Genomic DNA, 11,521 nt, shown 5'->3' on the forward strand with positions numbered 1-11,521 from the left:
GCTCATAGAGCTTGATGAGTCGTTCCCGTTGGGTTTTCGTTGTTATTCGGATGCTCGACCACTAAGGAAGTTGCAATTCTGGGTCATAGCCTTGGTTTGAGCTTGAACCATGCCCCCTTGTGTTCTTAGCCTCTTTGATGCCATTTTTTAATATGGATTTGTAAAAATTTTGTTTGAAATTGGGTAAAATTGGTGTAAAAATGTAGAGGATGAAGAGAGGAGAAAGAATATGTAAAAAATTTTAGATTTGGGTGAGAATTGGAGAGGAAATCTTAGAGAAAAGGTAGAGGTTTTAAGGTTTTAGAGAGAGAAAGAATAAAGGAAAGAAAAAGGAGGAAAGAAGGAAAAAGAAAGAAGAAGGAAAATGAAAGAAGGGGGGTCGTCTGGTGTGACGCGCCCGGTCGGGCGATCTGCATGTCTGATTTTTGGGCCTTCTCGCGCCCGACACCTGTCGGGCGCCAGCTCTCCCAGTCGAGCAATTCACCCTTTAAATTTTCCTTCAATTCTCGAGCTCGGTCAGGCGCCATCTCACCCGATCGGGCGGAATAATTATCCGTGCTCGTCAATTCTTGCGCCCGGTCGGGCAATTTTCTTCCCATTTAGAACTCTCTTCTCGCCACTTTTCCTTGTCGGGCAAATTTATTCTACTTTTCAACCTTCCTCTCGCGCCCGATCGGGCAATTTTCTTCCCATTTTTAACTTTCTTCTCGCGCCCGATCGGGCGCGCTACAACACTAGAGTTTTTTTTCTTTTCTTTTCTTTTCTCCAAATTTGGCTAACTCTTTTCCTCCAAACCTGTACAGAACCTCATAAAACTCATTAAATTCCTTTCTCTCTCCTCACACTAAAAAACGAAAGAAAGAAAGCTAAACTAAAAAGCAAGAAAATACGGGTTGCCTCCCGCAAAGAGCTAGTTTATCTAGGTCCCACACGACCCTCTTACCATATGTCTCTCAAGATGAACTGGAACCGATTAGGTGTAGTAATTAAACCGCACCAATCGTAGCCCCTTCATGTTATACTTTTAGTCTTTGTCCATTTACCTTGAACTCGCTACCATGTTCATCGATTAAATCCACAGAACCAAACTTATTTGCCCTTTTAACAGTGAAAGGACCCGACGACCTTGACTTTAACTTTCTTGGGAAAAGTTTAAGTATAGAGTTGAAAAACAAAACCTTGTCACCCTCTTTGAATTATATCGGAAGGATCATCTTGTCATGCCATATCTTTGTCTTCTCCTTGTAGACACGTGCACTGTCATAGTGAAGGATTTATGTCTTCGTCATGTGCAATAACTAGATATATAAATGGATCAAATTATGGAGATAATTAAGTTCGTACATTTGGGTCGTCGTTTTATCATAGCTAGAGGTACTAACGATCTTTGGAATAGTAAAATAGCCCCAAAGCCCACTTGGACAGATCCTATAAGGTCACACAAAGGGCCTAGATCGAGCACGAGAGGACAAGGCCCATGGTGGGCCTCATCCCCTAGTATGGCTGGCCAAGTGGAGTAAGGTCGAGAGTTTTAGGATTCCTAACCCTAGTCTAATTATATTGTGATTATAAATAGACTAGGTTCCTTGGGTTTTGCTGTAAATTGAATTCAATTTATCATTAAGATCAAAACCCGAATTAGCAAATACGAGACCCACCTCTCTCATACTCCTTTCTCTCACCTCCTCGGCGCCGGTTGTGGTGGTTTGTGGTGGTGGTGGTGGTTCGTGGTGGTCGGCTTAGTCCATTAAAGGTGGTGATCGCGGTTTTCCTCAATCACTCGACTAATCTAGTATTGGTGGAAGGCTCGTTCGAAGCTCGTGGACTAATTAGAGGAGCAACGCTTGGAGCTCTATTCTCTCCTTGATTTGTCAATCATTTGCTACGTGGAATTCACGCTTCAAAGGTATGATTATGTGTCTTGTGTGTTATGCATGTGATCTTGGGATTGGGTGCTTGATTGAATATGATTCATGATTTTCCGCTGCGTAGCACCTATAAAATCCTACACATAGGCCGTCAACCAAAACCCATCTAGTTGATTAAGTTAAGTGGCCTCTTTTCTCCCGCTAGCTTATCATCTAAATTGAGTTCCTTAATAGCCCAATATGCCTTGTATTCCAATTCCTTCGGGAGGTGACATGCTTTACCATACACAAGTCTATAGGAATTAGTACCAATCGAATTCATAAATGCAGTTCTGTACGCCCAAAGGGTGTCATCCAACTTATCACTCCAATCTTTCCTTGACTTTGCTACCAACTTCTCTAGAATGGCCTTGATCTCACGACTGGAAACTTTAACTTGGTCACTCGTTTGGGGATGGTAGGATAAACCTATCCTATGGTATACACCATACTTTTTTAGGAAGGTATCTAACGTCCTCTCATGAAAGTGAGATCCTCCATCACTGATTATAGCTCTAAGCACTCCAAATCTTGGAAAGATGGTTTTCTTAAAAAGCCTATGTACCACTTTGGCATCATTGGTAGGAGTGGCAATGGCTTCAATCCACTTTGATACATAATCAACGGCGACAAGTATATAGCAATTCTCTCTTGAAGAAGGGAACGGTCCCATGTAATCAACACCCCAAACATAAAAAATTTCAACTTCCAATATTCCAGTTTGAGGCATCTCATGTCGTCACGAGATATTGCCAGTCCTTTGGCAAGAGTCACAATCTTAGCCCGCAATCTTAGCCATATCCACTTGTATACCCTTATCAGATACAATATGACCAAGGACTACTCCCTCTGTCACCATAAAGCGACACTTCTCCCAATTTAAAACAAAGTTGCATTCTTCACATCTTTTTAAAATTTTAGAGAGATTGACATCCATCAAATGAAGACCCATACACACCAAAATTATCCATAAATACTTCCATGATAAACTCTATGAAATAAGAAAAAATATTCATCATGGAATGTTGAAAGGTAGCAGGGGCATTACATAAACGAAAAGGCATTCAACAATATGCAAAAGTACCATAAGGACATGTAAATGTAGTCTTTTCTTGATCTTTAGGGTGAATTGGAATTTGGAAAAATCCCGAATACCTATCCAAATAACAAAAGAACTTATGGTTAGCTAACCTCTCAAGCATTTGATCAATAAAAGGGAGGGGGAAGTGCTCCGTTTTAGTTGCAACATTTAATTTACGATAATCAATGCACATACGCCACCCTGTACCAGTTCTAGTAGGAATCAATTCATTTTTATCATTTTTAATCATAGTCATCCTATCCTTTTTAGGAACCACCTGAACAACACTTACCCACTTTGAGTAAGAAATAGGATAGATAATACCTGCACTAAGTAATTTTATCACCTCTTTCTTAACTACTTCTTGCATATTAGGATTCAACCTCCTATGAGGTTGAATACATGGCTTGTAATTGTCCTCTAGATGTATCCTGTGCATGCAAAAATTGGGTCTAATACCCTTGAGATCATCAATACTGTACCCTATTGCCCTTTTGTGGGTTGAAAGAACCTCTAGAAGTTGGGAAGTTTGTGGGTAATCAAGTGCAGTACTAATGATCATAAGGTATAGTTCCTACTCATCAAGAAAAACATATTTTAAATGAGAGGTTTTAGTTCAGGTTTCTTTACCTCTGTAGGGTTTGATTCCTAAACTAATTTTACTACCTTCATAGTCTCTTTAGGATCAAGCCCTTCTATGGCATCCACCTCGTTGTTCCAAATAGTTGCATCACCTGCAGACAAATCCCCACAAAGAACTTCCTCCAAGGGATCCATTGCAAGAACATGTTGTAAGCTTTCTTCACAAATATCATCCATTATATCAATAACATCAATCAAACAACAATTTTCCTCTAGCATAGGTCCTTTTAAAACTCCCCTAAATTATAAGTGATATTATCATCTCCAACAAAAAGGGTTAGTTTTCCATTTTTAACATCAATAATGGCTCCAACAGTGTGGGGAAAAGGCCTACCTAATATTATGGGAATTTGTGTATCCTCAGTCATGTCTAAAACAACAAAATCTACAAGGATAAAAAATTTACCAACTATGACAGGAACATCCTCTAGAATACCTAAGGGGTATTTAAAAGAACGGTCTGCCATAAAGTAATGTTAGTAATTTTCTTTAGGGAATATTTCAAGAATCGCACAGTTGAGCCCCACTGTCATCATACACTTAAGCATGGTGGCGTCCAAAGGGAAGGAAGCTAGAGTAAAAGAGTCGCCAACAAGTTTTAGGAACATGTAAACCGTTCACAGGGTGAAGGTTACACCCCTTCACAATCCATGAGATCACTAACTCCATAGTGGTTCGGAATCATGACTGGATATTCGTGGATGAAGGTACATATCCAACCTAAAAGAGATTGAACCTGCCCTAAAAATAGGCCTCTACTTTATTCTTCTCATATTCATGTGCGTTTTCTGACTAGCATACAATTAATAGGTGTAGAAACCCAAATGAGTCTCCCCAAACCCAGTGATGAATACCTTTCACGTCATTTGATTATCGAACGAAGTGAAAGTGTGAAAAGTCTAGTGATGAGGATGTTTTTATTAAATATCTCTTTTCTGTTTTCAAAAATATTTTTTTTCTTACTCTATTTATGAAAATAGCTAGTCCAATTTGGTTTGATCCATGATAAGGGTCCAATAATAGTGTAGTTAGGTTGGGCTCGAAAAGAGATTTCCAACGTTATATTATAAGCCCAATTCCGATGAATAATGAGGAAGTTATGGATTAAATTAAATTTGGCCCAATGATCTTGAGGAGGGCCTATTAATTATTATTCCTAAAGTTATTGGGATTGATTTTAATATTCTAGGAATATTTAGAAGGTTCTTTTTAATTTTAATGAGATTTGGATTGATAATTATATTTTAAAGAGTTTTATTTTGAATAAAATATGTGATTTGTCACAAATATGATTTTAATCTGCTTAACGCGGAATAAGCTTCTTAAGCATATTAAGAAGATGATTTCGTGTACAAAGCGCGTTATACTTTGACTTAGCGCAAAACGACAAGGTTGTCGCCTGGCGATGCTCCTGTCGTATGGCGCTGACTCCCATCATTGGCGATAGGAGGTATTTTATTCCGAATATGACTTGATTTGATCCCGAGCTATTTATTTTTTATAAATAGGGGTCGTATCTCCCCGTTTTTAATCATTAACAACCATCATTTCTCTCTGTTCTCTCTATAAAAGCTAGAAGCTTTCCTCTCCCTCTATTCTTTTTCTAAACCTTCCCTCTCTCAAAATTCCTCATACATTAGTTCTAGACACACCTAGCCAAGTTCAAAGTTGCCTTCGCCCTAGACGTGAAAGGTTGATAATTTCTAAGGGTTTAGCCCCAAATCTCTATTTTAATTATTTAAATTAATTGTTTGATATATTATTTTCCTTGAAGTTACTAACGTGTGTATTTTGTTATTAGAAAGAGGTACGAGACATCGAAGTAAGTCCTTTAATTGCTTTATTATTATAGAGATCATGCTTAGATTATTTTATTGATTCCTAGTATCATGTTAGGACGTTTTATTGCTTCCTAGTATCATGTTTAGGGTTAACTAATATTTATGATATTATTATGATGCTTCATATTTCTTTCCTAATATCATGTTAGTGTCATGTTAGGGCTAATTCATCTTTATTGTTTAGTGACATGCTAGGATTTGTTATTAATCTTGTTAGTAGCATGCCTAGGATCTTGCTATTATTATTATGCTTTATTTTTAACATGGTTATTATTATAATTATTATTATCATGTTTCTTGATATATTATTTATTATTATGTCTTGTTCACACCTTTTATGCATGTTTAAAGAAAATTTGTACTTGTAATTACACTTAATAAGATAATTAATAATCTTGTTAAGGATAATATGATTATAATTTCAGTGATCGCCAATAATAGTTTTTATATGTGCATTAATATTCAACCAACATAGATTAAACAGGTTTAGGGTTAATCTATTGATTGTATGTTAGTCAGAAAGCGCACATGAATATGAGAAAAATAAAGTAGAGACCTATTTTTAGGGCAAGTTCAATCTCTTTTAGGTTGGATTTGTATCGTCATCTTCGAACTTCCAGTCATGGTTCTAGACCTATTAGAGGTAACTATCTCATGGATCGTTAAGGGGTGTAACCTTCATCCTGTAAACGGTTTACAAGTTCCTAAAATTTTTTGGCGACTCTTTTGCTCTAGCTTTTTCCCTTTGGACGCCACCATGCTTAAGAGTATGATCACATTGGGCTCAAATTTGGGATTCTTGAAATATTCCCTAAAGTTTTTTGGCGACTCCACTGGGGATGATTTCTATCTTAATTCCTAAAATTTTATTTTGGCAATAATTTAGAATGAGTGGATGAGACTCGAAAAGTTCTAAGTATTTCATGTGCGTAATTTTGATTAACATTATTGGCATAAGCATAACAAGGTTTGCATTGGAAAGACCATCCGTAATGCGTCAAAAACATAGGATTTTTACACGTAGGAAATTAGGGAAATATCTTTCACAACTACAGTCGAAATAACGCTACGATAAAACTGGAAAATTCGAGAACAAAAAGCTGTCTAGGCATGTAGGATTTAGCGCTGAGAATACAACGTCAGCGCCGAACGATGGCGCTGTTGCCTGGCGAAAGTACTTGTCATCTGGCGACAATGGCATCGTCTGGGGACAGACGCTATTTTCTCGCGCCGAATTCTTCTAATACCGAGCCTGAAATCTACCTTATTGTTTTGACCAGTTTTCTAGTACTGTTTGGTCGGTTTTTACTTTCTGATTGAGTTTTTTACTTTTTTCTTAAACCCATATGTGTTCTACATATGGCCATAACCCTTTGGAAATTCACGCTCCATCTACCCAATCGAACGCTCCTGGTAATGAAGGGTACATTCGAGTTTGTTTAATTCACAAAACCATGGAAGCGACTTTAACTTGCGGGGTCCCGTCCACTTGAGCCAAGCCTTCCAAAGGTAAGGCTTCTGCGCGGTGCATCTGAACTCATAATCATAAACCCTTTGAATAACCCATATCCTGAACTTTAGAGAACTAGAGCCATGGTTAGGTTGCAAACTCATTGCATCATATTGTGACTATTTGACTACTTGTGCATTATTTGTTGTGCATATCTTATATGTGTTTCCCCTAACCGTTTGTTTGACTTGTGAATGATTTAAATAAATTAATTAATGACTAAAGGACTTTGCTAATGTAATTAATAATTATTTAATGATTAAAGTCTAAATAAATTGATAGAACTTGACTTAGTACGACTTTTAGGCTTGTCCTTTTAAAGTAAAATACTGGAAACAATCCTAGATCGATGTTCCACCAATGGCGCAGAAGTCTGAACTGTAGCGCCACACGCTAATGATTAGCGCTAGGATATAATGTTGTCGTCTGGCGCTGATCCTTAGCGTCTGGCGACAGCCCTGTCATCTGATGATAATCCTTGCTTTTGCTCGAGTTTTCACGACGAGTCTAACTAATCAATTTGCTAAAACAGTTTAATCAGCTTATTAATGACAGTAATCATGTTCAGTCCTTAATTGAGTCTAGGCAGATAGTTTCATGGTCTCACACAAGAGTCGAAGTATGTTACTCACATTCATTATCAAAGCACATACATAATATGTCACATCTTGACCATGTCTAGAGAGTCTTGTATGCGCGTTTTTTCCGTAATTTTTTTAGGGGGGTAAATCAGATATCAATCCTCCAATTAAACCATACTTGTTTGAACCCTTACTTGATCCTAAAAAACACACCCAATTTTTGCTTTTTTTGTTTTTAAAACAAATGAAGTCAAAGTCAATTTGAGTCAAGTCATCAAAATAAATAAATGGTTTAATTTACAGCGCTTGGTCAAGAAAGGAAGGGAGATTACTCAAAGACAATACATTTGTTCAAGTACTCCTTTTCGACAAACCAATCGGTCGGAAAAGAAAAGCAAAGAAGATAATGGCGTCTCAAGAAGAAGTCAATGAACTTAGGAAGGACCTGGCCAACCTAACTGAATTGATGAAGAGTATGGCTCTTCAAATCAATGACCCTGTGAAGCAACAACAAATGAAGTTCTTGCAAGAAAGCTTGAGCAAAATATCCAATGATTATAGATTCCAGGACATTAGCTCACAAGGAGTCTCAGTGGACAAGGAACTTCTTCCGCATAAGTTCAATGCCAATAACATCCCAAGGTTCAAGGCAACCGATAATCCTTACTTCAACTTAAAAGCTTTTGAGACAATAATGAACATTAAGGGGATAGATAGGAAAGTCCTTTATTCATTGTTTTCTCTATCTCTTGAAACCGTCTGTCAACAATGGTTCTTTTCCCTTGACAAAGAGAAAATTTCTACTTGGGATGCCATTGTAAACGCTTTCATTGATAGGTATAAATGTAATATTCAAGTTCAAAATTGATCATAGGGACTTGAGATACTTAAGAAAAAAGAGAATGAAGGTTTTACTTCTTTCTCTAATAAATGGAAGGAAACCTCTGCTAAGATGATTGAATTACCTACTGAAAAGGAATTTGTGAGATTATTCATAAACAATTTCTAGGAAAAATATTACAAACATCTCAAGTATCAAAGCAACTTGAATACTTTTAAGGCCATTTATGAAATTGGATTTCATATTGAAGACGACCTTGCAAAGCAAAAAGCTGCTAACACTAACTCCAACAGTGACTGGAAAGGAAAGAAGAACGATAATCCTTCTTCTTCTAAAACCACCCACTCAAATAATGTTAGCACCTTTAATCTGAATAAAGTCCTCGCTATGAATAACCAAGGACAAAAGAAACCATTTAGGAGAAACTTTACTCCTATTGGTATGAGTTATGACACCACATCCGACCGTCTTCATGCAAAGAGTCTTATAACTCCTATTGGACCATTTAGGGATCCCTAAGTTGAAAGGAGAACAGCTAATTTGAACCCCAATGCACCTGCAAATACCATGAAGGTAGGGGCCATCTTACTGAGAATCGTTGGAAGATAAAGGAAGCTATCCAGGACTTGATCGACAACAATAAACTCCCAGTGCCTCCTGCAAGCAAGAAGCTAAGCATCAACAGTGCACCACTTTCTGACTCCTTGGCTATTCCTGATGAAGAAAGTTGTGTTGATCCCTCATCTTTAATCAAACCAGTCGAAGAAACTCATGCCCTTGAAAAAGAAGAAGAAGTATTCTTCGACGCCATGGGTGTATGGTCCCCAATTCAACAACCAGCCACTAAAAAAGATGTTTCTCTTCATATATACAATAGAGAAAACAATAGGCATGTGTATAGAAGTTCTTGAACGCACAAAGCAAGGACAAAGTAAACATTTCAATGAAGAGATGACACCTATGAAGACTACTAAGAAGAAACCATTTTCTTTTTAAGTAGTCAAAATACCCAAAAGGAGCCATAAGTCCTACACTCTAATTGGGACCACCTATGCGAATATGTTCAAAATGCTCTCCGAGAGTGGCATGATCAAACCTCTCGAACCGAGACCATTTTAATCGCTAAAATGGATGGATAGGTTGTACTGTCCATATCATCAATCAGGAGGACACACAAAAGAATACTGTCTTAAATTTAAGGATTTAATTCAGAAACTGATTGATAGTAAACAGTTAGTTCAAATTCCACAAGAGAAAGATGCTACTATTAATGGAGTTTGGGACAGTGATCATGAGGACGTCTACCTCAAGTATATGGAAGAGACCCCACTCTCCAAAATATATCCAGTGGACGATATTTGGGATGAAAAGATTCACCTATAGATTTTTTCACAAGATTTGAGAGAATGCAACCTCCCATTACCGTGCAACAACCTAATCCTACTACTCAGCAAGTTCCTATACCCATCATAGAAGACAACGATGTTGTCTAACAACTAAATAAGACTAAATTCGATATGAATGTATGGAAACTTTTAGCTACATCCCATCAACATAGGTTGGCAGTGATGAATGCTTTGGATAAATAGGAATAGGTTCTGAAACCACTACTGAAGGGTTGGCTAACTTTCTCACTAGTGATCTTCCTAGTCCCATCAACTTGATCACCTTTTCTGATAAGGAACTACCTCAAGAGGGTGATAAACATAACAAAGCATTAAATCTCACAGTAATCTGCAAGAGGATGAATTTCCCAATGACTCTTGTAGATAATGGATCAACGATTAATGTCTGTCCACTCCAAACTACGAGAATGTTGGGAATAAAGGATGAAGACTTGTCTCCGTCTACACAGGGAATAAGAGCCTATGACAACACTCTCCACCAAGCTCTTGGAACTATCACCATGAATGTAACGTCAGGAGTCATAGAACATGCTACTACTTTTCAAGTAGTAGACATTAAAGCATCTTTCAACTTATTGTTGGGACGCCCTTGGCTTCACGACCTAAAGGCCGTCCCTTCATCCCTTCATCAACAAGTGAAGGCTATAGTTGGAGGAATCCTTATGACAATTGATGCTTCACCAATGATAATTAAGGCTATTGAGAATCCCATCATAAATGTGGAGCACGACGAAGACGACTAACACTTGTAGGGCTTCAACGAAGAGGTCTCCCTAATCAAGGAAGATGAAGGGACCCCTCTTCACTACGACCTCCACTCTAACATGACGGTAAATGCTATCTTTAGAAAACAGGGATACTTTCCTGGAATGACCCTTGAAAAGAAGAAAGGGATAGCAAAACAAATGGGACTACCTGGCCTCCCTAAATTGGACACTTTTGGACTTGGTTTTGAACCGACTCCGGATGACCTTAAGCAAGCCTGGGAAAAGGCAAATGCGCGTAGCAACTCTCGTAACCAAAAGAAAGCAATCCCAATGGATCATTATCCTCTTACCCTAAATGGACAATTCATGAAAGAGGGAGAGGACTATCCATGTCATGAATTTCCTGAACCCTTTGTCAATAATGGGTTAAGACAACCTGGGTTTGAAATATTCTTGGATTGCAACTTTCTAGATAATGTCCCAACTCCTATCCATAAGGAGAAATCACCTCCATTCTTTGACTTTAATGTCATGGGACTTCTATTAAGGCATGAGAAGAATGAGCCAACTTATATTCAGGACAATTCCTTGCTCGTTCAAATAGTACTACAAAGTGATAACTTTGATCCTTCCAAGCTTATCACTCCAGTAGAGGGTCTAGTTCAAGGATGGCGAAAGACCGTGAAGGTGACTACTCCAAGTGGAAGAAAGATCTCCATAACAAAAGGACAAGGACCAATGTTCGAAGAGTCATCTGAGTCAGAGTCTGAGTCAGAGTCTTCTCCTATCGAGTTTTCTAAGTCCTTAGTTATAGCACCTTCTCCTAGTTCTTCTATTTTAGCACCTTCTCCTAGAATAGTTAGTAATCAAGTCCCAACAGACATAGCTCTATTTGATGTAATAGTTTTCGAATTTAATAATATGTCCTCCTTTGCTTACTCCTCGTGTCATTCTTTAACCCAAGATGGCGAGCACTACTTAACTCACAATGAAAATGACAAAGAA

This window comes from Chenopodium album, chromosome 1, assembly GCF_948465745.1.
Source record: "Chenopodium album chromosome 1, dcCheAlbu1.1, whole genome shotgun sequence".
NCBI classification, from domain to species: Eukaryota; Viridiplantae; Streptophyta; class Magnoliopsida; order Caryophyllales; family Amaranthaceae; genus Chenopodium; species Chenopodium album.